The following is a 26,427-nucleotide window of genomic DNA, read 5'->3' on the forward strand; positions in this document are numbered from 1 at the left end:
ACCCAAAGGATGCATACAATGTGTGAAGAATTCTAGGAAGAATGTAAGAAGTAGACAATATAATCATAAATAGCAATCTGTATTCCAACAATTTATTTAGCTTTGTCAGATACATTTTTTAAAGATACTTTTCTTTTTCATGTACTCCAATGATTACAACCGGGAAACATTTGTAGCATAAAGCTATCACCCCAAGATAGGTATTTATTTCTTTTTGGGTGTCAGAAAAATTTTTGTTTGTAAATTTAGGTGTGATGATCAAAGTCAAAAGGAGTGTGTGAGGTAAACTGTTAAGCTAATGGGCTAAAATTGTTTTTTTCATTTTAGATTCTTATTATAGGTAAGAAAGTATGTCATGGAGCTATAGAATCAGTGGGAACAAAACCATATCTGTTAGCTAGTAATAATTCCAACATGAAAAGGTCATATTCAGTGTAGTTCAACTCTGGAGTTTCAAAAATGTTTATCGTAATACGTTAAAGAGTTTAAATAACTGACCTGAGGTCAGGCAGCTAATAAATGTTGGAGATTGGACTTAAACCCTATCAACCTCACCTTAGCCCCTAAACACTCCCAATGGGAGATAAGCGTTTCCATGATTTAAGGTTTGGTAAATTGGACAACTGTGTGTCTTGGGGTCATGCTAAAACTGCAGGTTTTTAGAGTCGCTTAAATGTTTCTTAGCCATGTAAGTCTTGGGTTACCCATGGAGTAGATTAGTCACAAAATAATTATAGGAGTCAAAATTAAAATAAAATAAAGTTCAGATTAATTATAGCTCACATATTTCACTCTTTTATATTTTTGTTTCCTTTTTGGGCATAAATACAAATTGAATATTTTTAGATTATTTCTGTCAAAACAAATTTTGTAATGCTCATTTTTGTGTTGTTGTTGTTTATAGTATTTGGTTGAATTAGGATTTTTTAAATTTGATTTTACCAAGCATAACACTTAAAGTCCAAAGGCTAATCCTATTTTGTATCCCAGAACTTTGGACAATGAGTAGCCCATAGTTTCTCAATAAATATTTATTGAATTATGAATATTAATTTGTCTATCAAATATTTTTTCAGCTACTAGACTAAGGCCTTTAGTTGAAAAATGTTTCCTTTTAAGAAATGCTCAAATTCTGATACATCTTTCTTCTTAATAGAGTATATTTCTAAAGCCTCTTGAGTGTTTAAGGGTGTTATTGAATATATGTCAATAATGCTTAATGGAAAATCTATTCCTTCTTAAAACAGTGATATGTACCATCCAGCATAATGCATTTGTTCCAACTGATGATGATAAAAATATGACTCTCAGAGATGAGAAAGTATACTATGTCCTAAACCTAGCCAACTACAGCTGACTTCCTCTCTAGAAGTCAGCTACTTGTTGACTGATTTAGGATGGCCTGGCCTCAGATGGAATAACTGGGGTGGCTAGAATCTAACTCTGTGAGACTTTCATCCTCCAGAGGCTAGCTCAGGTATGTTCTCATGTCAACAGGAGAAGTGCAACAAAGGGAGAAGAGATGTGTAAGTACTGATTTAAGCCCCTGCTTCATGATTTCTAAGATCCCATTGGCCCAAGCAAGTCACATGGTGGACTCAGACTCAGAGTGGAGGTTACATGTCCAAGGGTATGGGTACAGGCAGGAGTGAAGAACTGGGACTATTAATACCACGAATACTTAACTAATTGAATCTAATAAAGTGTATTTGGAATTTCCACTATAACCTTCTCATTCCCTAATTAGAACTGAATCCTAAAAGACAGACTACCTTAAACAATACACACACACACACACACACACACACACACACACACACACACACACTTTGTTCATTTTCTGCTTATCCTGTACTTTTTGTTAATATAATTCATTAGCTAAAATATTCATTTCTGTAGAGACTAAGCAAAAGAATAGCAGGCTTTTAAATAGAAATACCACATGGTATGGACTTTGTGTTCAGTATACAAAACAAATATTATCTACATGTTATTTATCAAGTAAAATTTGTGTGTGTGGACATTTTATTTACAAGCATACCTTGCAAGAAAAGCACATTTTTTTTTTTTTGAAAAGCACATTTTTAAAAATAAAAATGAGCTGATCATTCTACAAACATTCCAGTTGCCTATTATAATGAAATTGTGTTAAGTGTCACTCTTAAAGCAATGGAGATGGCATTTGCATATCAGTTTAATTGCTTTGGATTAAACACTGAAAGATGAGAGCCAAGAGAGTTTATTAAGCTGAAATGAGGGCAAGTGATAAAAAAGTGATATTATGCCAACACTACATCTGGAAGTCTTTTGCTATTTCCATTTTAAATCCTAATTGGCAATGTTTCTTAAAATTACCATTGAATGCCATAGAGTCTTGAAATATAATTTTAAAAATTAGAAGGTTAATGCAGGAATTGTGCTTGATCAATTCGATTTGAAAGCCAAGCTAGAGTTTTCTCTACTTTATTAATATTTATTTGTTCTTAATGTACTAGGCTGTAAGCTTTTGAAAGGCATTGTCTCATTTATTGCTGTGTCTTTAGGGCTTTGACATCGTCTGTCCTGTTATAGGTGCTCAATAAATATTTGTGAATGAATGAACGCGAAGTATGGCAACCCCATCGTAGTTACTGTTAAGCATTTTAGGTGAGGAGTTGGGCACTGCTGGTTTTGATTGGTGCCTACAATTGTACCCACAGGCTCCTTTCCACTCTGAAACACTGGGTGCTCACTGGCCTCCTCCCTCTTTGTATAGGTGAATCATCAGTCATTAAATACATAAAGTCCTCAGCCACCTACACTGAAGCAGGCTATGTGGAGTGGGGCATGTGTGAGGCAACTTAATTTGCAATTCAGAAGGTCTCCTGTTGGGATGTTTGATTTGGGGCTTGCATTAGCAACTACCATTTGTTGGCTGTGTCCACAGCGTCAGAAAACTGATAACCACATCATTTGATAAATCAGCGATAATGCCGATCTCACTCATTTGCATTGGAGAATTAGCACCACTTCCAGGTGGCCCCCGTTGCTCATCAGAGGGATTTCACATTTGCCGTATAGCCTATATAGTTAGATCATCTGAAACATATCTTCTAAATTTGGTGAGAATAACTCCTCCATTTCAGTCATTCTGGATAATTTACTTTATGGAATGTCTCAGCTGCTTACAAATATTATCTTCTTTAATACTTATAACAACTGTGTGAAAAGGGTCCTATGAAATGTCTCCATTTTGCAGATGGAAAAATTGAAGCACAGAGAAGTTAGGTGACTTACCTATGGCCCCACAACTAGTAAGTGGCAAAGCCATGTTTTGAAATGAAAACTGGCTGGCTCCAGAGGGTTGTGCTTTTGACAACAGGGCTATGAACCCATAGGTGACTGAGGTTCCCCTAAGGACCCTGAAAATGAAGTATTTTGTATGCCACAGTTTTATTGTTGTTGTTTTAAAATTTTTAATTGTGATAAAAAACATGAAACATAAAATTTATCACCTTAACCATTTTTAAGTATACAGTTCAGTAGTGTTAGGTATATTCACATTGCTGTACAACAAATTTCTATAACTTTTTCATCTTGCAAAACTGAAACTCTGCTCACTGAACAACTCCCCATTTTCCCACCACATCGTTTTTTAAGTCCTGTCATCCCAAACATCTAATAAGACTCCATCAGGCTGTTATCACGTGACAATAACAGGGAAGCAAAGACAGGAGAACATTGTCTTATTTGCATACATTGGTATATGCCCAGAATTCAAAACTTCTAAGAAACATAAATGTACCAAAAATGAGGTGATTTGAAATAAAAAGGAGTATCTTACTGATTTGTCTTCTTCTTGTTCCTTAGTTTAGCCTTGGAATTTTGTAGAAGGAAACTTATATGTTATAGTTCATCAGAATGACCTATGACTGAATTGTGAATTCAGGAATATTTTCTTGGTTCAAATCCAAGAAAACAAAAAAAGCTTTATTTAATTTTCTTATTTCTTATCATCATCATAACCTCTGCTTAAAGTTAAATTATATTTAAATAAGTAATAGTTCTCATTTAGTATTCTTCTGATGTTTTAAAAAGACAATTGTGACATTCAACACAGAGTTAGAGAATATAAATGTACATTACATATGATTATAATTATATATAGTAAAATTTTAACCGTTCAAGTAAAAGTACTAATGCTATATAAGTAAATGCAAAGTCATACAATCTATGTTTGAAAAAATAAACAAAAATTTGGAAAGGATGTTTATATTAATTTACCTTTTCATTTCTTTTTTAATATTTACTACCATATTTGATTCGCAAATAATCCTGTGAAATAGTTTGAACTGTGCTGTAATAAAGGATGATATGGAAGTAGACCCAGATCCAGATGGGTGGTACTTAGGCTGAGTACTAAGCTATGAGCAGAGAATGGGAAGGAGTTCCTGCTTGAGGGTCTCCACCAACACATGGATGTGAGGATGAACATGGCACATTGGGAGCACCAAGAGTTAGGTACTGCCAAAGCCACAGATGTGAATGGGGAAGTAGTAGGAGATGGGAAAGAGATACAAGATAAATCCTGGTCTAAAAAGACCTTGTATAGCTAAACAAAATAGTTTGAATTTGATTCCACAGAGTATGCAGATTCAGGGAAGGATATTAAGCAAAGGAGTGTGACTTGGTCAGAAATGTCACAGATGAAAATATTTTATCATTAATCCATTTGCTAGTGTCAGGACTCATTCAAGGTGGGTGATTATTCAGCTACTAAGAAGGAAGCCTGAGAATTTCTCTAGGCATCCCTCAAAGTTAGAGTAGAAACAGTTAGGGATAAGAAGGGTATGCAGATAGATTTTCTATTTTTTAAGTTATTTAAAATTACTTGGTAAGTAATTCAGTTACTTTGTGAATTATTCTAACACCAAACAGTAAAGGTTCTAATAGGATCAGGAAAAAGATGAATGTCATCATATTTGGACGTGTTAAATGAAAGATGTTTACTGGTCATCCAAGGGGATGTCTCAAATAGCAAATATCATTACAATAAAATTAAGTCTTTCAACAAAAATAACTATTAACGAATATATTTTTCTGATATTTTCAAATTTCCCATTCTTTTCAAGCAACCTTCAATTCCAGAAAATCAGGAAGATGATATTTTTGAGTGATATAAATCTTTACACTTACATATAAAATATTTTAAAAGTATTTTCCACATGTATGAATTTACTCAGGTTTTTTGGGGGGAGGGCATTTGAACTAGTCATTTAGTTTCTTTTTTTTTTTTTTTAATTAATTAATTAATTTATTTTTGGCTGTGTTGGGTCTTCGTTTCTGTGCAGGGGCTTTCTCTAGTTGTGACGAGCGGGGGCCACTCTTCATCACGGTGCGCGGGCCTCTCACTGTCGCGGCCTCTCTTGTTGTGGAGCACAGGCTCCAGACACGCAAGCTCAGTAGTTGTGGCTCACGGGCCTAGTTGCTCCGTGGCATGTGGGATCTTCTCAGACCAGGGCTCGAACCCGTGTCCCCTGCATTGGCAGGCAGATTCTCAACCACTGCGCCACCAGGGAAGGCCCCCAGTCATTTAGTTTCTTACCTTACATTGTCATCCTAAAATATATTGTTTAGGAGCTACAGAAATAATTTTTTTCAATTAGCATATATATTTAAAGATATCTTCATATCACAATTATTCATTCTTTCCCCTATAATTCTCTGTTGTCATTTTTTTCAGTTTATCTAAGCTTATTTTTTATTCACTCATCTGTTACAAGTCAAGAAACTTTTACCCTCTCTTGTGATTATTATCCTGTGTGATGGAGACAAAATAATTGAGACAGAATAGAGGAGCAAGATGAATGGCAGACAGCAGGTGCATTTGTATACTATGAAGTGTTTGCAAAATAATAAGCACCACATGAATAATACATTTGAAGAATATTGTCTGGCAAATGATATTGAGTTATATATCCAAATCGTCCCTCAATTACTGAAGAACGAATTACAAATGCCTAATGCATTTAGTTTTATCAGACAGAGAGAGAACTCACCATGTAGTGCATCTAGTTAGAGTAAAAAGCTACTGTTATTAAGAAAGGATTAAAATCTTTACCTATATGTATAATTTGAAAACCTAAGGAATATATAATAATATATTTAATTATTTGTACGTAATTTGAAAACCTAAGAAATATACAACTATAAAAAATAAGGAGGGCTTCCCTGGTGGTGCAGCAGTTAAGAATCTGCCTGCCAATGCAGGGGACACGGGTTCGAGCCCTGGTCCGGGAGGATCCCACATGCCGCGGAGCAACTGGCCCCGTGTGCCACAACTACTGAGCCTGCGTTCTAGAGCCCGTGAGCCACAACTACTGAAGCCCGTGTGCCTAGAGCCCATGCTCCGCAGCAAGAGAAGCCACCACAATGAGAAGCCTGTGCACCACAGCAAGGAGTGGCCCCTGCTCACTGCAACTAGAGAGAGCCCACACTAAGCAGCAACGAAGACCCAAAGCAGCCAAAAATAAATAAATAAATAGATAAATAACTAAACAAATAAATTTAAAAAAAAAGAAATAAGGAATATATAAATATAAGGAACCTAAAGAATATACATATGATAATAATAATATATAATATATAAAGATATAATTTGAAAACCTAAGGAATGTATAATAATAATAAATATTTAATTACATATATTTAATTTGAAAACCTAAGAAATGCATATATAAATATATATATTTTTGCTTATTTTTAAGTCTGGTGTGTGGGGTTTTTTTTGAGGAATTAAACTTCCATGGCATATTTGCCATTGATCATAAAGTTGACTTTTATATAATGTAACAAAACTATCATTTGCACTAATATTATTACTATAGTTTATTTTCAGCTTAAGTACTTATGCTTATTTCTCTCAAATATTTAATATTTTATTAATTTAATTTAAAGTTAACTTGAATTTCAATATTTAATATATCTTACATTAACCCTGACAATAAACTTAAAAAGTAGATATAACGATTTACATGTTTATGAACAAGGAAATGGAGATTCAGAGAAGTCAGGCAATAGGCTTGAGGTCAGTAAATTGCAGAGATGGGATTCTGACATGGTGGTTAGCGCCATAGCCCATTTTTTGTTTTTCAGTAAATCATTTCCCTGTTTTTTTTTAAAAAAAACGCATAGAGTTGTGCTTTTGTATAATTTGTACACCTACCAATGTAAAATACTGAGACATTAAACACCAAAATGGAGTGAAAACTTAGAAACCCTTTGACCCAATGCTCTTGTGTTGTTTTAAAAAAGATTAAAAAGTAATGCAAGACTCAGGGCTTTGGAGGGATTGGTGTGCTTCTCTTCATTTTACCTTCTGACTGGCTTGCTGTATGCTCACTAGGTGGAGGGGGCTGAGCTGTCTGGGCTGCTACTGTTGTCACAGCCACTGAGCGCTGCAAGATTTTGAACCGTATTGGCTGAGGCTGTGGCTGCAGCTGCAAGGCAGAGGAGAGCTGAGATCCCTGCTGAGGGAGGTTTGGCCCGGGGTGACTCTGGGCAGAGCCCAGCTGAGACAACACAGCTACCTGGGGCTGCAGAAAATCCTCCACTTCATTGAGGTTAATGGCCGTCGCTTGCCGAGCAGGTAGGTTGGCTCTCTGACTGACCGAACCTTGTACAGGAGCCTGTGGCACTGGCTGCTGAGGATGCGAAGTTGTGGGTTGTTGAAGTTGTTGCTGTGGAATCAGGTGGTAGAAGCACTGCTGCTGTGGCTGCTCCTTGGCCTGCTGCTGGGTGTTCAAAAGGAGTGAGTCTGGTGGAAGCTGGAGTAGAGCTAAGGGCCTGAGACTGGAAGCTTTTTTAACAATAATTTGAACACCTCCTTGAGAAGGAGCCGGTGGTGCAGCAGGCAGCACATTTGGTGGCTGAGCGCCTGCAGGCTGCTGGCCAGTCTTGATCCCTGTTGGTTGGTGGCCAAGAGTGATTTCTCCAGGCAGGGGGCTAGGCTTGATCCCTGTAGACAGGGGGCCGGGCTTGATCCCTGTGGGCTGGAGGCTGGGCTTGATCCCTGTTGGTTGGTGGTCAAGCCTGATTCCTCTGGGCAAGGGGCTGGGCTTGCGCCGTGTAGACAGATGGCCAGGTCTGATCCCTGTGGGCAGGGAGCCAGGCTTGTTCCCTGTTGGTTGGTGGCCAAGAGTGATTTCTCCAGGCAGGGGGCTAGGCTTGATCCCTGTAGACAGGGGGCCGGGCTTGATCCCTGTGGGCTGGAGGCTGGGCTTGATCCCTGTTGGTTGGTGGCCAAGAGTGATTTCTCCAGGCAGGGGGCTAGGCTTGATCCCTGTAGACAGGGGGCCGGGCTTGATCCCTGTGGGCTGGAGGCTGGGCTTGATCCCTGTTGGTTGGTGGTCAAGCCTGATTCCTCTGGGCAAGGGGCTGGGCTTGCGCCGTGTAGACAGGGGGCCGGGCTTGATCCCTGTGGGCAGGGGGCCAGGCTTGATCCCTGTTGGTTGGTGGTCAAGCCTGATTCCTCTGGGCAAGGGGCTGGGCTTGCTCCCTGTAGACAGATGGCCAGGTCTGATCCCTGTGGGCAGGGGGCCAGGCTTGGTCCCTGTTGGTTGGTGGTCAAGCCTGATTCCTCTGGGCAAGGGGCTGAGCTTGCGCCGTGTAGACAGATGGCCAGGTCTGATCCCTGTTGGTTGGTGGCCAAGAGTGATTCCTCCAGGCAGGGGGCCGGGCTTGCTCCCTGTAGACAGGTGGCCAGGTCTGATCCCTGTGGCCAGGGGGTCAGGCTTGATCCCTGTTGGTTGGTGGCCAAGAGTGATTCCTCCAGGCAGGGGGCTAGGCTTGATCTCTGTAGACAGGTGGCCAGGTCTGATCCCTGTGGGCAGGGGGCCAGGCTTGATCCCTGTGGGCAGTTGACGGAGCGTGATTACTGCAGGAGCTGTGGCCCCGGTGGTAGAGTCCTGCATGGGCTTGGAGCCTCTCACCGAGGCCTGGCATCCTTCACCAGAGTACACCATTCTGATGCTCTTCAGGCCAAATGAGCTGGCCAAAACTTGGGTCCTTTGTGATGAGCCCGCAGTGGACAGGGCCGTGGCAGGAAGCAAGCTAACTCGATTCACCTCCGCAGAGAATTTCTGGGAAGGACTTGGTGGCTTAGGAGCAGGGGCAGGAGATGGAGATTTATGAGAGCTGCTTGCCTGCTGTGAAGTGAAACTGTCACCACTGGAGCTCCTTCCTGAGTTCAAGGGAAGTGTGATGGGTGGAGGTGGATGTTTGGCTCCCTTGTTCGGCACTGAAGACTGAACCAACCCAGTCTTAGGCTGTTCTGGTTCTTTCCCTGGAGAAGGTTGCCTGAGACCAGCTGAGTCACCGGAGCTGTGTGATACCTGCACTGGACATTGGCCGCTCTTTTGGACCAATTCCTTGGACTGACTGACCACCCTCCCCACATCAGTCTTTGGCCCTGGCACGAAACTATAGAAATGGTCATCTGTGGAGGATTGCAGGGGAGACAGCTGTCTCTCACATCTGACTTTTTTATGGGAGCTTCTTTTTCCAGAGATAAATGGATCATTAAGCGACTGCAAGGTCAGCTTTGTTGTCTGGGACTGACTGCCCTCTTCACACCCAATTACAGAACCATCTTGTACCTCATGGGTTGGACAGACTGTTGATTGTGAGTCATCATATTTGACAGACTTATTCCCTTTAGCATATTTCTCCACGTCCACTTGAGAAGGTACGGCCAAGTCACAGGGTCTCTGTTTCCACGTATCTACACAACTTCCTGCTTTAAAAGTTTTGAGGCCGGGATTCCCACCTGTTTTACTTTCTCTTATTCTTTTGCAGGAAGTCAGGGCTCTTAGCTCAGGAGGAGGTGGACGAGACAGCTCCTGCTGCCGATTCAGAGAGGCCATAGAATGCCTCTTGAAGTTCCTTTTCATGGGAAGAGTGTTCAGCTTTTGTTTGTTATAGAGCAGTCTGTTTTCAGTGCAGACCACTGATATAGAAGGGTCTAGACACAGTGGTTCAGCTGTAGCTAAGATCAGTTGGCTCTCAAGCAAAAGTTTGTCCTCCTGGGTCCAATTCTGATTATCGCTGGCTATGGCCTCTACATCGCAGGCTAAAGTCTGCATCGTGGGACGTAGGAGAATATGCCTGCTTTGGTAATGGGGAGGTTCCCTGCCGCTGGACTGCCTGTAGTCCCGTATTTCTGCTATGACACACCCACGATGAAAAACGTTAACCTGAGACTTTTCCAGGAAATCCACCAAAACAGGAGGTAATTCTTCTGCATCCAAGTATTCGAGCAATTGCCCTTCTTCATAGGGCAGTCGAATGGTCTCTGCAGACGATCCATGTTCCCCCTTGAGCATCAGCGAATAGCCCTCTTTTCCTGGGTACAGGTTGACCACCAAACACGGCAACGACTCTCTCCTAAGAAGCTTCTCTAACAGGTTCACATTGCTTCTTAATTCCTCCGTAACCTCAGGCTCCTTTTCACATTCTTCAACATAAATGTCATAAAGTTTTTCATAGAGAGACTTTTCCCCATTAGATGAGTATTGCCTTTTTGGAGGTCTCTGTTGGGCACTTGCAATGACATACTCCGCATGATCCAAAGCTCCTTCTAGAGACTGTTGCATTTTGGTACAAAATAGGGGCCCTAAAAGAAGAGAAAACGTTAAGCGTTATTGATGAAGCAGGTGAAAATCGCGTCTTTCATATGTATGTGTAGTTCTGCAAGCTGCCCCAACTCCACAGTGGAACCACCAGCCTAACTTCAGTACGGACACCAAGAAACCCGCCTCCAAGGAAGTGCTACACAAAATTCTTGTGAGTTTCTCAAAACTCCTATATCTGTAGGGGCGGCAGCCTCTGAGATAGGTCTGGCCTCACCTTGCGTCGTTGATCTTGGCTAAGCCAGAAATCGACATGGGGCTAGACGGGTTTCCGTGCGCCTGCGCGCGTCTGCGTGCTGTGCGGGCGTCTGCGTGCTGTGCGGGCGTCTGCGTGCTGTGCGGGCGTCTGCGTGCTGTGCGGGCGTCTGCGTGCTGTGCGCGCCTGCGCAGTGGGCTGTCCTTTAGCCTGCACTGTTCTCCTACCTGTACTTCCTACTGGAGAGTCAGGCCAGGCATCCGTATCCAGTCTGTGCAGTTGTGCAAGGTAAACGCAAAAAATGTTTTTTAGGAATCGAGGCAGTGTTATTACTTTTTTAATATGTAAATTCAGAACTTTTATTTCAGCAGAGTTTTCTTGAATCATTGTCTGAAAATCTTTCTTCTGTTTCTTTGATTTGCTTTTTTCCCTTCAAGGATTTCACTTATAAGTATGTCGGATAATCTCGTCCTGCCTTTTCTATCATATTCTTTCTAAAGCTTTTTGTATTACTTTATTTTCCTGTCTCTTTTCTGGTCTATCCTTTATGATCCTATGTTAATTGTGGGTATACCTCTTCTCCCTCTGGAACTGTATTAGTTTTGTATTGCTGCCATAACAAATTACCACGAACTTGGTGGCTTAAAACAACACCTGTTTTTTTTGTTTGTTTGTTTTCCCCCTCATAGTTCTGCAAGTCAGAACACAGAGCAGTGTCAGTTTAGGGTCTCAGAAGTCCAAAATCAAATTTGCCTGGGCTAGGCTTCTTAACTGGAGGATCTGGAGAACAATCCACTTGTAAGCTCATTCAAGTAGTTGGCCAAAGTCAGATGTGGTTATAGGATTAAATTTCCTTTTTTTTTTTTTTTTTTTTTTGCCAGTTGTCTGTCAGGGGCCACTCTCAGCTGTTAAAAGTTGCTCCCATTCTTTGGCAAGTGTCTTCCTCCATACTCAAGCCAGTGATGGCATATTGAATCCTGTTTATGCTTCTCGCACCTCTGACTTCCTCTTCTGTCACCAGCTGGAGAAGATTCTATGCTTCTAAGGGCCCATGTGGATAATCCAGGATAATAGTCCCTATTTTAAGTTATGGTGCCACATAATGTACTATAATGACAGGAGTGGTAACTCATTATTTTCACATGTTCTGAGAATTAGAGTGGACCATATTTCACTGGCCATTTTAGCAAGTCTGCCTATCATAGGTGCTTTGTAATTTAATCCTCATTTATTCCCCGTTTCTCCTGAGTTTGACTAGCTCCTGTTTCATACTTCATGTTGTTTGTTCTTTTGTCTTTGAAGTTTAAAAAAAAAGTTTATGATTCCAATTCTGCAATGCTTATTTAAGTATAAAATTCCTGTTGGAGTGTCAAGTTAAAATTTTCCTCTGCTTTGTGCAAGTGTGGGTTTGGACGTGTGCAGATGTGTTCTGCAGTGGTTTCATCTGCTGAATCGATTCTCATTTTTTGGCTTTTTTTCCCCCTGAACCAGCAATAGAAGACACTTTGAAGTGGATAGGGTAGGGAGATTGCATGGCTTACTTGATTTCATATTTTAAGGTCACCTTCTTTTGCTGCCATTACGATACATAGATTTTATTATTGTTAATGTTGGTGGTTGTGGTGGTATTTTTAACAAATTGTACATTTTTTCACAAGTCTGATTTCTTCTGATTCTTTGTCACAGTCTTCGTTCATTAGAGCCCTTTATCTTCAGTCAGTTCCTTTTTTCCCTTCACCACTAAGTCTTAGAAGCACATGTTTCCTCTCGAAGGTACCTCACTCTTCCTAAGAAGGGATGAACACCTCTGGTCCTGTGCTTTTTCTATATCCCTTTCTTTTGATTTCCCAGTAACCAGTGCTCTAATATACCTGGTCTCAAATCATTTCTCAGTATTTCCCATCTCAGAGTTTGACCTCAGAAGTCTCTTACAGATTAATAAAAATAAGATCATTAACCCAGGAGAAGTAAAAAGTCAAGATGACAGGTCACAAAATAAGGAATACAAACGCTGTTTAAGTATATGAAAAAATCTTCAACCTCACAATTAATAGAATTGCAAGTTAAGACAAAAATAAAAGACCATATCTCTACCTATTAGATTGCCAGAGATGAAAATACTTCATAGCTTACCATGTTAGCTAATGGTATGAGGAAACAGGCCCTCTCAAACATTGTTGTTGAGGGTGTTAATTGGTCCAATTCCTGTGGATAACAAAGAACCTAGTGATAGGATTTGCCCCCCAGGATTGGCTTCAGGGTGGCTGGGGCTCATAGGTGGGGATTTTTCACCATTGGAGTGTACTCATTGACAATTTACATACTTTTCAATTTATTTTTAGAAAGTGCAACATTTACCCTGTTACTTTGTACACCACTAGCACACAACTGGATCCATCAGTGGGGGGCAGCAATTTTTCATTCTAAATAGGTAACATAAAAGTGCTCAAGAGGAAGCAAATAAAATGGACAAAAACCTAAGGAAATTCTGGTGTTTAAGGGGAAATGAGAAAATGAATCGAGGCACAAAAGGAAAATACCCTCTGATAAAAACTCAAGATGAATGGACATAAATAAAACTAAATTTTCATATTGTGCTCAACCCAGATAACGGAGGAAAGCCAGGTTATTGATAACTCTAGTAACAACATTTTCTGAGAAATACTAGTGGAGAAACTCAGACCATAGTAGAGAAAGGGATGGGCCTGTGTTGAGAAAGTGAGGAAAATAGTTCACACTACCACTGAAACATTTTTATTAGTGAAGGGAAGGAGGTAAATCACAGGTAGATATAGAGGACACACACATGCACATGAACATAGAATATCTCTGTGTAAAATCTGTCAATAATGCACCCATAGATCACGGAAATATAACGTGCATAATGATATTATCAATAATATTATTTTGGAATTTTGGGGAAGGATGTAAGCCCTCATGTAGACTTTTATTCAACACATGAGAAACTAACATACCCAAAGCCACAATTCAGATTAATAACTTATTCATGTTATGTGCTTTATACGTTATAGACTTAATAAATGGTAAATAAAGACATCAGTAACTGCAAAGTCAAATTATGCAGCGATGCTTTGTACAATTTGGATACAAATAAATCCATATTAATAAAGAAAACTAGAAGCCAGAAGCAATGTAATAGCTTTTGCAAATTAGTCACCAAGGTGGTCAATTACTGTTGTATTTAATAGGCTAGTGAACAGAAGGGTTTTGAGAGTGGGAATGATTACAGTGCTGTTACATAAATTGTAGCTTTGAGAAAGCACTCAAGGAAAAGATGTCTAGTTAATCATTATGATATTCTTCATGTATGTATGAAGAATAATTTGGGAAAACCCTGCATCCTGATAAGATTGAATTTAACATGGTTGAATTCCTCCATTCCACAAGAGTTCTCTCTCCCTTTTGTTTTCTTGCTTGCTATTATCATAACGGACTTTTAAGGAAAAAGCAGATTTTGTGGCTGGAAATCATGTATACAGTAGAGCCATTTTCAGTACTTTGTAACAGTTGTTTCATGTGAGAAGAACATGAGAGATAATCTTATAGTATTGGCAGAAAAGTATTTTGACAGCTGACTGTTACAAAGTCTCCTGTGTAATTATTCCACCTCCCCTCTGACTAGGGATAAGTGTTTTACATATGACCCGTACTTCTGAAAATACTGAATTTCAAAATATCTGTTCTATGTTGACATCCGCAAATATTTAACTATCCAGTTCTAGAATCCCCTTGGTGATTCATTCCTCTAAAACTAAGAGAGCAGAGCTAATAACAAGCCCTCATTCGTGGTGATGTGTTGATCTATTTATTTATTTATTTATTCATTCATTCATTCATTCATTTATCTATCTCCCTACTGCTGCATCTAGGGAGGCCTTCACATCAATGGCAGCTCTTTCTGGCGATAATATGAGACAAGTGTAACTGAATATCAAAATGTATGAGACTTCACTCCCAGAAAGAGTGTTCTATTCATATTGAGCCTTTGTATAAAAATGAAAAGTTAGATCTGGAGAACAGAATTGGAGGAGGGCTATATTTGCAGTAGGATAAGGAGATTAAATATAAAGAGCTATAGGATTTATCTCTTTTATGAGTTGCGGCTGGAAAGGAGCTTAAGCTTTTAAAAAGTGGTGACCTTGATATAAATTCCATATTTAACCAGTGGTGAAAATATTATGAAGAATGAAGAGGATGTGGAAGAACATCAGGCATAAGTGTGAAGATTCAAGAGATGCAGTGAGGTTGACAATCTAAGCCGTTAAACCATCAGAGCAGAAAATGGTAACATCAGTAAAACATACTATGTAACAGTTTGTCCATTAGGAAGTGTTTTTATATCAGGATGTTATTTACTTCTCACAACAACTCTGTGAGGTTAAGTATCCTTATAATTTTATGATCAGGTAACTGAAGTTCAGGGAAGATAAGTTATTTGTCCATGATCACACAGCTTGTTAGTGGATTCTTCTGCCCTTGCAAATGTCCTCTTTTTGTATTCTTTATCACATTTTGATAAAGAGGCGACCCATTCATATTTTGCTTTTAACTTTTAATCATATCTCTAATATCACTCCATGGCATTACATTCTGCCTACCCGAGTGTGAAGTATTTTATTCCTGTATTCTTTGTTGACAAGAATCTGTAGTATAATTGTCACATTCTACCATGTTTATATTTATAAAGATATACAAATCATTAGCCCATTTCCTTTTCTCTGAAAATGGCCTATTTAAACCATTTGTTCTTTTAGTGAACTGTAGGTGATTCAGCTTAATGGCTCTTCTTTCTAGTCAGAAAAATCTAAAAATTGCAGTTGACTGGAATTGATACTAAAGTTGCCTAAAAAGTATTGAAAAGAAATCAACTGTGAAATGTGCATAAATTATATAGAATAAAGAAGTCTCTTCCCAAAAACATCTAATTCTGCCTTTAAATTAAATTAACTCACAGTTTAATTCTGATCCCCCCCCCCGTTTTTGTTTTCGATATAGAAATAAAAGGCTTTCATCATAGATAGGAAAATGCAAAAGCAGCTTAATTTATTAAATGCACCATGTTTAAAGAGTGTTATATGTAATATTTGCAAATGTAGAAATATAATTTGTTTACCTCTTTTTTTTTTTTTTAACCTCCTGGGAGACTTGTAGGAATTTATGTATAATGTAGATTAAGCACTTGGATATTTGTTTCCTAAACCACTGTATAGGCCAGGATCTACTCAGCTAAACCAAATTATTTATAAGCAGTTCAGTAGGGAGAATTTAATGTGGTAAATGGGCTATAAATATGTTAGAAGAACTGAAATGGCAGGACATAGGCAGTCCAGGGGTTAGCAACCACCCCTATGTCTGAAGGGAAGAAGAAAGGAAGGAAGTGGTGTTACCAAATCCAGAAGCTGAAACAACAGATCCTCTCTTGGAAAAATCCAACCTGGAAGTCAGTTGGCAGGAGAGCCTGGGAAATGGAGGACATATTTATGGGATAAAGTGGTAAACAAGCAGATAAGACTCCCTTTCCCATGGTACTTACACTGTATGGAAGGGAAAATATATACCTATATAAAGAAATAAAATCAGGAAAATATCAATTAGTGATAATTGATAGGATAGATATAAAATAGAGTGGTATACTAAAGAATTATAAGCCTTTATTGTTTTCATGGATTTTTTGTATTAATTTGATTTTATTCAAAATTGCATTTAGATAATATTTACCTTAATTTTTGAGCACCCCCTCACTGGCGTCACACTAGTTCCATTGGGGTAAGACTAGTGTTTCAAAGGGCTTCTAGCTATTTTGCTTGAGCAACTAGGTGAATGGTGTGTTTATCAGTGAGATAGGGGAGACTAGGGTAAGAGTAGATTTGAGGGTAGAAGTAAAGATTTATTTGTGGGTCATGTTAGATCTAAAGAAATTTTTTAGATTTCAATTGAGTATGATAAATAGGCAACTGGATATATAAATCTAGAGTTCATATAGAGGTGAGATGGAGATACAAATACAGGACACAATGGAGAGTTGGTATTTAAAGTGAGGGTTAAATGAGATTATATAGAGGGAGATTAAATGAGGTAATGCATATAAAGATTTTTTAAAACGATAGCTTTATTGAGATATAATTCACATATCATAAGATTCTCCCATATAAAATGTAAAATTTAATTTTTTATTGTGGTAAAGTATACATAACCTAAAATTTACCATTTTAACCATTTTTAATTGTACAATTTAGCGGCATTAATTACATTCACAGTGTTGCTCAATCATCACCACTGTCCATTTCTAGATATTTTTCATCATCCCAAACAGAAACTCTGTACCCATTAAACAGTAATTGCCCATTCCTTCCTCCCCCCCGCAGCACAGGGTAACTGCTATTCTAATTTTATCTCTAGGAATTTTCCTATTCTAGGTATATTATATAAATGGAGTCATACAATATTTGTCCTTTTGTGTCTTGACTTATTTCACTTAGCATAATGTTTTCAGGCTTCATCCATGTTGTTACAAGTATAAGAATTTCATTCTTTTAAAGTCCAAATAATATTGTATGTATATACCATGTTTTGTTTATTCCTTCATCTTTTGGTGGACATTTGAGTTGTTTGCACCTTTTGGCTATTGTGAGTAATGCTGTTATGAACATTGTTGTACAAGTATCTGTATACATCTCTGCTTTCAATTCTTTTAGGTATATAACTAGGAGTGGCATTGCTGGATCATATGGTAATTCTTTGTTAAACTTTTTGAAGAACCTCCAAACTGGTTTTCCATAGCAGCTGCACTATTTTACATTCCCACCAGTAATGCACAAGGGTTCCAACTTCTCCATATCTTCGCCAAAACTTGTTTTCCTCTTTTTTTTTAATAGTTATCATAATGGGTGTGAAGTAGTATTGTATAAAGCTTTTTGCGCAATGTTCTTTCCCCCACCATTTCCTCTCAGTAGAATATAAGTGTCATAAAACCAAATACTGTGTATATTCACTGCTTTATCCCCAGCTGGGCCAAGCACATAGTCTTTGCTCAATAAATATGTATTGACTGAATTAATGCATTTTAAATGCTCAATAAATGATATTTAATTCACTCTTCTAATAAATGATAGTTAATATATTCATTCCTGTATTATGTTGAGTGTCCCCTGCTGGGCTTAATGGTTTTGTTTAGTTTCTGTGAAATGGCTTGCCTTTGCTATGAGAAGTTTAAGAGGCAATATGCTGAATTTACATAGAAGGAAACTGCCTCAAACCATAACAACAGAAAAGGAGGGGAAAGACTTGAAAAATATGACGTTAGGAAGCGATGGAAAAGCAAGCAAGATCTCACATGTTATCTTCAAATTGGAGCACTCGGTGCTATGAACATGTAAATTCAGGAAGGTGGCTGCAATCTCTTCTTCAAGGAGAATATCTAGCTTCCATTTCCATTTCCCCCAAACCTTTCTTGAGTGAGGAATAGTTTTCCCGGATACAGATACACTGTTCTATCTTCTTTGTGTCTGTAGAAGTTGGCCCACTTTCTAAATATGCTAAGTTCAAAGAAGTCACTCCACATGAGAACTCGGACTGCAAATTTCAGTAAACACTGTGTCTTCAAAATTACACCAGTCTCCAGAGTCTGGAAATATGCACCTTGGTCGATTTTATGGAATAGATTCAGTTTTTGTCTCCTATATGTAGTTAAGTATACAATATAAATGCCCATTATCACTAAGTTTATTTACCATCTTCACAGTTAATTTTACTTATCACTTATATTTTTATTTTGAAGTCAAGGAAAGCAAAGCTATTATCAGGAAATACTGACCCGCAAAGCAAAAGTGAATAAAACGTATGCCATTATTATATTCCAAAAATATTTAGAGAAGTATTAGTAGAAAAAAAATCACTGATTTATAGCAGCTATTTGCTGACATTGTCCAGATTTGGTTTACACACAGTAGCAGAAAAAGTATTGATACGTTTTTAAATTTCAGAAAATTAATATAACTGAAAAATCTATTTGTACATGGGTAAATTTCAGCAAACTCTGGTAGTTCTCTGTCTTCTTTAAAGATCAGTGTAGACTTTCTTTTACTCTGTTGGAAGTTTCCCTGGAATTTTCATTGTAAAATGAGAGGTGGGGTGCAGGATTAGCCATGTGTCTGGATCCTGGTTCACCTCTTCTCCACAACATTCTAGGAGCAAGATTTAATAGTACAAGAACTATTATAATCACGTTAGAAAAAACTGCCTGTGTGACGCTTGGAGAGAAAAAAGTGATTTGCAACTGACGCAAATGTGGCTCACACATTTATTCTTCTGTTCCCTTATCTTTCCCTTATCTTTTTTTTTAAATTTATTTATCTTTTTTATTTTCTTCCAGGTTTATTGAGATACAGTTGACACATAGCATTGTGTTAGTTTAAGGTGTACAACATGACAGTTTGATATACAGACAGACTGTGAAATAATTACCACAATATGATTAGTTAACACATCCATCACTTCACATATTTAACTTCTTTTCCTTTTTTTCTGTTGTGAGAACATCTAGGATCTACTCTCTTAGCAACTTTCAAGTATACAATACAGTATTGGGTTTTTTGGTTTTTGTTTTTAATTTTTATTGGAGTATAGTTGCTTTACAATGTTGTGTTAGTTTCTACTGTACAGCAAAGAGGAGATATATGTATACGTAAATCTTTTTTGGATTTCCTTCCTAGTTAGGTCACCACAGAGCATTGAGTACAGCTCCCTGTGCTATAAAGTAGGTTCTCATTAGTTATCTATTTTATACGTAGTATCAATAGTGTGTATATGTCAATCCCAATCTCCCAATTCATCCCACCCCCTCTTTCCCCCTTGGTATCCATACGTTTGTTCTCTACATCTGTGTCTCTATTTCTGCTTTGTAAATAAGATCGTCTATACCAATTTTTTCAGATTCCACATATATGTGTTAATATACGATATCTATTTTTCTCTTTCTGACTTACTTCACTCCGTATGACAGTCTCTAGGTCCATCCACGTCTCTAAAAATGACCCAATTTCGTTCCTTTTTATGGCTGAGTAGTATTCCATTGTATATATGTACCACATCTTCTTTATCCATTCCTCTGTCGATGGACATTTAGGTTGCTTCCATGTCCTGGCTATTGTAAATAGAGCTTCAGTGAACATTGTGGTACATGACTCTTTTAGAATTATGGTTTTCTCAGGGTATATGCCCAGTAGTGGGATATCTTTCAAATCAAGAAGGTCAACTACGCTGAAAAGAAGGTCTGTTGTATGCAGGGTGGGAAGAGATAATCAGGTGGTTGCAAGTAGCTATTCATTGCCAGGAAGTCTTTATAGCTGTGTTATAGTTTTTGCCTGGCCTGGAAGAGACATTTGCTTACCACATGCACTGTCAAGAAGTGTGTGCTATGTCAAAGAAGCATACAGGGAGAGGAGGGAAAAGTAGTGCAGTAGGATGTAGGTGAGGGTTGTTTAGAGGGATTAAGCAAAAAATAAATCAGAACTTCGTAGCCATTAACTAATAGTTCATTCACTCAAACAAATACTTGTAGGTGAATGTTCATAGCAGCATTATTCTTAATAGCCAAAATGTGGAAACAAACCCAAATGTTCATCAGCTTATATACCAAGAAACTAAATATGATATATCCATACAATAGGCTATTATTAAGCCAAAAAAGGAATGAAGTACAGATACATACTGTAGCAGGAATGAACCTTGAACATATTATGCTAAGTGAAATAAACCAGACACAAAAGTCCACATATTGTATGATTTCTTTTACATGAAATATTCCAAGTAAGCAAATCCATAAAGACAGAAAGCAGATTGGTGGTTGTCAGGGGCTATGGGGATGGAGAAATGGGGAGTGATTGCTAATGGGTATGGATTTCCTTCTGGAATGATGAAAATGTTTTAGAATAAGATAGAGGTGATGGCTGCACAACATTATGGATGTACTAAATGACACTTCACTGTGCACTTTCAAACAGTTAATTTTATGTTGTGTGAATTTTACCTTGTTAAAAATATATGCCTTTAAGAATTCAAACAGCATACAGCTAACTCTCTCATTTTACCTATTATGAGAAGAATACATATTAACAGCGGAGGCAGCAAAATAAGGGAAAACAGGTAATTACAACTTGTGATTGTTATGAAGAAAATAAACAGAGATAAGATGGATAGTGATAGAGGAGGTCAGCCATAGCTTCTCTGAAGAAATTTGTCATTTATATGACCTTGAGACCACTTCCTGAGCCTCAGTTTCCTTCAGTGACATGTTTGTTTGTTTGTTTGTTTGTTTGTTTAATCTCTCTCTCTCTTTTTCTTTCCTTCCAGAAGAGGTCTAGAAGGAGACCTTGGGGTCTATAGTGGTGAAGTTTGAAAGTTCTTGTGCCCAAGAATAACTCAGGTGGAGAAATACTAGACTAGAATTTCACACACTAAGGCCTCCTCAAGTCTAATATTCCAGGAATACTAGGCTAGAAAAATTAAAATGATAAAATTATATTATTCACTTTCTGTCAAAAAGTGGGAGATAATTATTTTGAATTTATAGTTAGCAGAAGATTGAGGATGAAGTTCAACTTACAGGTTAAATTATTAAGAAAGAATTTCAAACAAGAAGGCAATAAATTGGCATTTTTAGGTCTTATCAATTGCTCAGTGTTCTTACACTAATCTTTTCAGAAGCTCTGATTTCAACCACAGTTAAATCAATAGGTCCTCCAGAAGTCTTCTGAAAAGAAAACCTAATCCAAACAAATTTCACATTTAGCGTCAGTAGCTGTAAGCATAGTGTGTGTAAGAAGGATAAGATAGAGGGGCCACACACATAGCTTCAGGCATCACCATAAGGACTGATAGAAAAAAAATTACAGATAGAAAAATTGGAAGACTTTAAGATTAGAAATAAACTATCAAAGTATATTTAAGGCTTAACAAACTGTAAGAGGTTCCCTCCACAATCTAACCCTGACATTTTTGATTCCCAACATTTTATTTTCACAACGAATGATTAAACAGTACAGTCAAATTTATGGTTAAGGAGTCACCTTCCAAACAATGGAGTTCTGCTCCATTCTGTAGTAACTGAACTTTCAGATCTTCCATCCCTCTGTACTGCTTTTCAGTGCCCAGACGTTTGTAACAGTTCAAGAATACTCTATGCTTTTGTTTTCACACAAAAAAATTATGTACAAAAGATTATGACTTGAAAAAAGACCAGTGAATGTTAGAGTAAACCATATAAAACATAGAAGCCTAAAACAACTTAATCCTTAAAAAACATTGATCAAATCCCTGTCTTTCTCAGCACTTCATAAGTGGGAAGAGATTTCCAAACATTATGGAAATGTTATTATTTCCCCTAGGGACCAGGAAATTAACATAATATACAGGTCAAGTGTTTAGTGGCGCCGCTGTTAGAGGACATGTTTAACAATCATGTTACTGGTAATTCTGTTAGAGTGGAGAGAAACCCTGAATACTATGGATTATCATGCATAGGGGGTGTGATTACAGAATGATTGAAACTGTGCTACCCTTAGGTATGGCATAACATGGCTTTTATTTTACTCTATAGCTAATCAGGCAACGTACAAAATTTCTCTTCCCACACATATTTTTCTTTCTTACCCCCTGCCTGCACTACCCAAATTTCCACACCTCGATCTGTAGCTGCATGATGTTGTCATCCTTCAAAAGATAAATTATAAAATCTCTGGTAGCTCCCATGCATGCCAATTCAGAATCTTTCACTTTTTCAAAGTAACACCCCACTAAGGAACCTATGGAGAACTTCGATACACTGTACTGATTTCCAGAGACTACTTACAGAAAGTATTCTAACTTTATTTTTTGTGTCATAGATTTACTTCTTGATTATGTCCAAAAATATTTGTTAATCCCCAGTATTTGCACTGGATTTAAGGCTAGATTTCCTTCTTCCTTATAAGACAGGGCCCTAAGCCAGTCCTTTCAGAAGCCATTTCTTTTACAAGTATGTATATATATATGTAGAAAGTGTGTAGTAGAAACAGCTGAAGAAACCATGATATTTCTTTAATACCTGCTGCTTGCTCCATCTTATTCTTTATTAGATGTTTGGGAGCTTAAGGACCTAACTTTTCCAAGAAATCTAAGTTAGAGCGTGTTCTGCCTTTCTCCAGTAGGCATCTATTCTAGAATATAAAATAATGTAAAATCAGGGCTAAGAGTAGGTAACTTTCTTTTGTTTTAAACAATGTATATATAGTTTATGTGTGCTAACCCAGCACTACTTATCTTCAGTAGTATACAGAAGAGACCAATGAATTAGAAGTTAGGAGATACACGTTCTAATCCCATTTCTGCCACCAATTAGTAGAACTTAGACAAATCATTGACTTCTTTAGGCTTTGGGTCCCTTTGCTGTAACCTCAGGAGGCTGAAAGAAGTAACACTCTCTAAACTGTTTGTACAATACATTTTGTGTACTTGGTGTGTCCTGCAGGGTTACCCTTGCCAGAGAAAACTAGGTTTTGAAAAAATTTCACATTAATATCATTTCTTCACTGGAAAAGATGAGTATTGACTCTCAATTATGAACAACTGTTCTGTCCACATACCTGTAATATCCTGTCTCTCTCTACCCATTTTATAAACATTGGAACCAGCAGTCATGATTTAACTTTTGCCTAGATTGCAGCTCATCTGTTAAAACAATAGAAGCTGAGTAGATATGTGCTGATGATTTTTACCGTAAATCCTGGAGGAGCATTCTTTCCCCATTTACCCCATTCCACTGTATTTCCCCGACTGCAGAGAGCCACAGCGCCATAGCAGTCATGCTGCAAATTTAATGATGGCGGATGGGACTCTTTACTTTGAGAGTGTCTAATTCCCCTCAGGGGGATCATATGTTTATTAATGTGTCACAAGTTGCTTGCTTCCTGTTAGCTCTTCTCAGTAAATAGGACTGTAGCATTCATTGGCTGCTGCTTTATTTTTAGCTTTTTAAATCACCTCCTGATGAATAGAAACAGTAAACAAGTATTAAAACATGGAAAATAATTTGAAAATAGTGCTATCCTGGGGAGTCTGGAATTCCAGACATTACCAGACAGTAGTAAATCAGCAGTCACCTCACAAAGCTAGGGAATAAAAGACAGGAAAATAAGAACATCTAAGGGGGCTCATCTGGAGCCACTTTCTGAAAATTAGGGGTCAGTTGCATTTATAGTAGAGCAAGAGTGGGTGGCTGAGGTAAAGAGTCGTGTTTTTCATAAACTTTTCTCATTCTTGTCCAACGCAATCAGGTATCCCAGGACTTACCTGGATTCTTACGCTTCACAGTCATTAAACACCACAGATCTGAAGGCATCGTCATGGTGATATTTCCTATCTAACCTGCCTTGTAAACAAACACTGTTTAGCCCTACTGCAAAATAGAAATATAAAGGAAGTAGGAAAAAGGGACGCAGTACTGATGATAAGCTCTAATACTTACTGAGTGCTCACTAAAAGCACTGACTAAAAGCACTCACTAAAAGACTGACACTGTGTTTTAACATGCTTGATTCCCACAGCAACCTATGAGGTCTTTAGTATTATTTTCTCCTTGTACAAATGAGGAAATGGAAGCCTAAGGAGTCAAGTAACTTTCCCTAATTTCAAAAGTAATGAGTGATTGGGCTGGAATCTGAAACTCTGCAGTTGGGCTTTAGAGATCTTACTCTTAACCCAACTGCCTGTAGAAAAAAAAGGCCTGGTATTTGATACAAGGAGGTGTGGGGAAATCGACAACAGTATAAGTTTGAATAGAAAGAAAACCTAAGATTCTTGAATTTAGAAGATTAATGTGGGAGGTTCAAGTTTAGAATTCACTGATTTACTTCCTAGAAAAGTCTGTTCTTTAAGAATTCTAACGTGTTCTACAAATATCAGTATTTTTCCAAAACCTTGAATATTTTCTTAAGACACATTTGAATGCATCCTAAGGTAGTTAATAACTTAGTTATTTTTTTCTGAAAAAATTATCTTAAAATGAGCCTGAGAAGAGCATGCTCCAGTCTGTACTGGAGTTAAATTAATAAATAATGCATGAGCAATATTGCTGGCAGCCCCAAAGAGGATTTTTTTTTCCCTCTTGAGTGTGAAGCTCAAGCTAAAATTTAACACACTTTCCTTTCTCTCAAAGCTGTTTCTTTTTCAGTATCTTGCATGCTAAAAGATTGACTCTACCTTTCATATACTCATCTGAAAAAATTCTTTATCATCTTGTATGCCTCTCTCTTTCCTTCACTCCTTCACTGTCACATTATTCTATATCTTTAATATATTTTGAACATGATCCCTCCTTCCTATCTCACTGGGCATTGCCTTTGTTGGAGTTGCCTTTTATTTTTCCTGAATGAATGCAGTTGCTTTCTAATTTGTCTCACTGTACTTAGTCCTCCTTGCAATCCAATCCAATCCATTTTTCTCACTACAGTCAGAAAAATCTTTCCAAAATCCAAATGTCATCATTTCCCAGCATAAAGTCCAAAGTCCTTACGGTGGCTTTACAGGACTTTCAGGCTGGCTCCTGCCCACATCTCCAGTCTCAGTTCCTGCTGTTCCTTTTTCACTATTTTATAACCCAGCCACACCAAATTATTTGCAATTACTCAAATATGCCAAGTTGTGTCATGCCTTCAAGCCTTTGTGCATACTATTCTCTGAAATAACCTTTCTTAAAATTGTCAAATTCTTACTCACACTTTAAGATACCCAGATATCACAATTTATGAGGTCTTCTTGTTTCTTTCTTTGACACTACTGTGTGGTACATACCCCTTTGTAGTACTTACCACCTTGAATTTTAACTATTTGTGTATCACTTCTGGAGTGTGAGGGACTGGGGGCAGGGAATATGTCTCATCATTCTAGCAAAATCCCTAAGCACATTCTCTCAGGACATTCTTCAGGCTACTAATTGACTGTTTAATGGTTGATGGTTTCACCTATTAAATATTTTAGATATACTTGTGGAGTACATATTATAGGAAGCTAGAGAAATCTACAATCAGTAGCCCTAAATTCTAATTTTGTGGAAATTTTCTTTGTTACCCAATATAAAGCTGAATAACTAACAATAGTGGAAAACTCTGTTTTTCTCCTCTACTCTCAACACTTCTCATACCAGTTATGTGGGGTTTTTCCCACACCAAGCAATTCTTCAACCTGCTGGATGTCCTACAATTCAGTTCATTTCAGACACTGTTTACCTGGACTTAGCATCAGATCCTACAGGTTAAGGGCTCAGTTCCGCGTGACTGCCCCCACCCGCGACACACACAATTCAGATGCCAATTGCTAGTCCACAATATTACCTCCACTTCTGACTGACTGGCTGTAAATCAGAGGTCCGCAGAATGCCCTTCTCAGATTCTTCCATTATGCTTAATAGGTCAGTTACATTTTTCTCCTTCTTTGTTCAGTTTACCAATTTTATTTTTAACTAATTTGTATTGGAGTATAGTTGATTTACAATGTTGTGGTAGTTCCTGC

General features: G+C 38.0%; 1 protein-coding gene and 1 pseudogene across 2 annotated transcripts in view; one reads left to right on the plus strand and one right to left on the minus strand.

The window, feature by feature from the left end:
• IL1RAPL1 (interleukin 1 receptor accessory protein like 1) overlaps window positions 1–26,427 on the plus strand; it is a 660,460-nt gene that overhangs the window by 55,015 nt on the left and 579,018 nt on the right. The window lies entirely within an intron of this gene.
• On the minus strand, window positions 7,314–10,997 carry LOC309620929 (transcription factor SPT20 homolog pseudogene; annotated as a pseudogene). Its single transcript has one exon. The product of its transcript is annotated as a transcription factor SPT20 homolog pseudogene (transcript).

This window comes from Balaenoptera borealis (assembly GCF_965194805.1).
Source record: "Balaenoptera borealis genome assembly, chromosome: X".
NCBI classification, from domain to species: domain Eukaryota; kingdom Metazoa; phylum Chordata; class Mammalia; order Artiodactyla; family Balaenopteridae; genus Balaenoptera; species Balaenoptera borealis.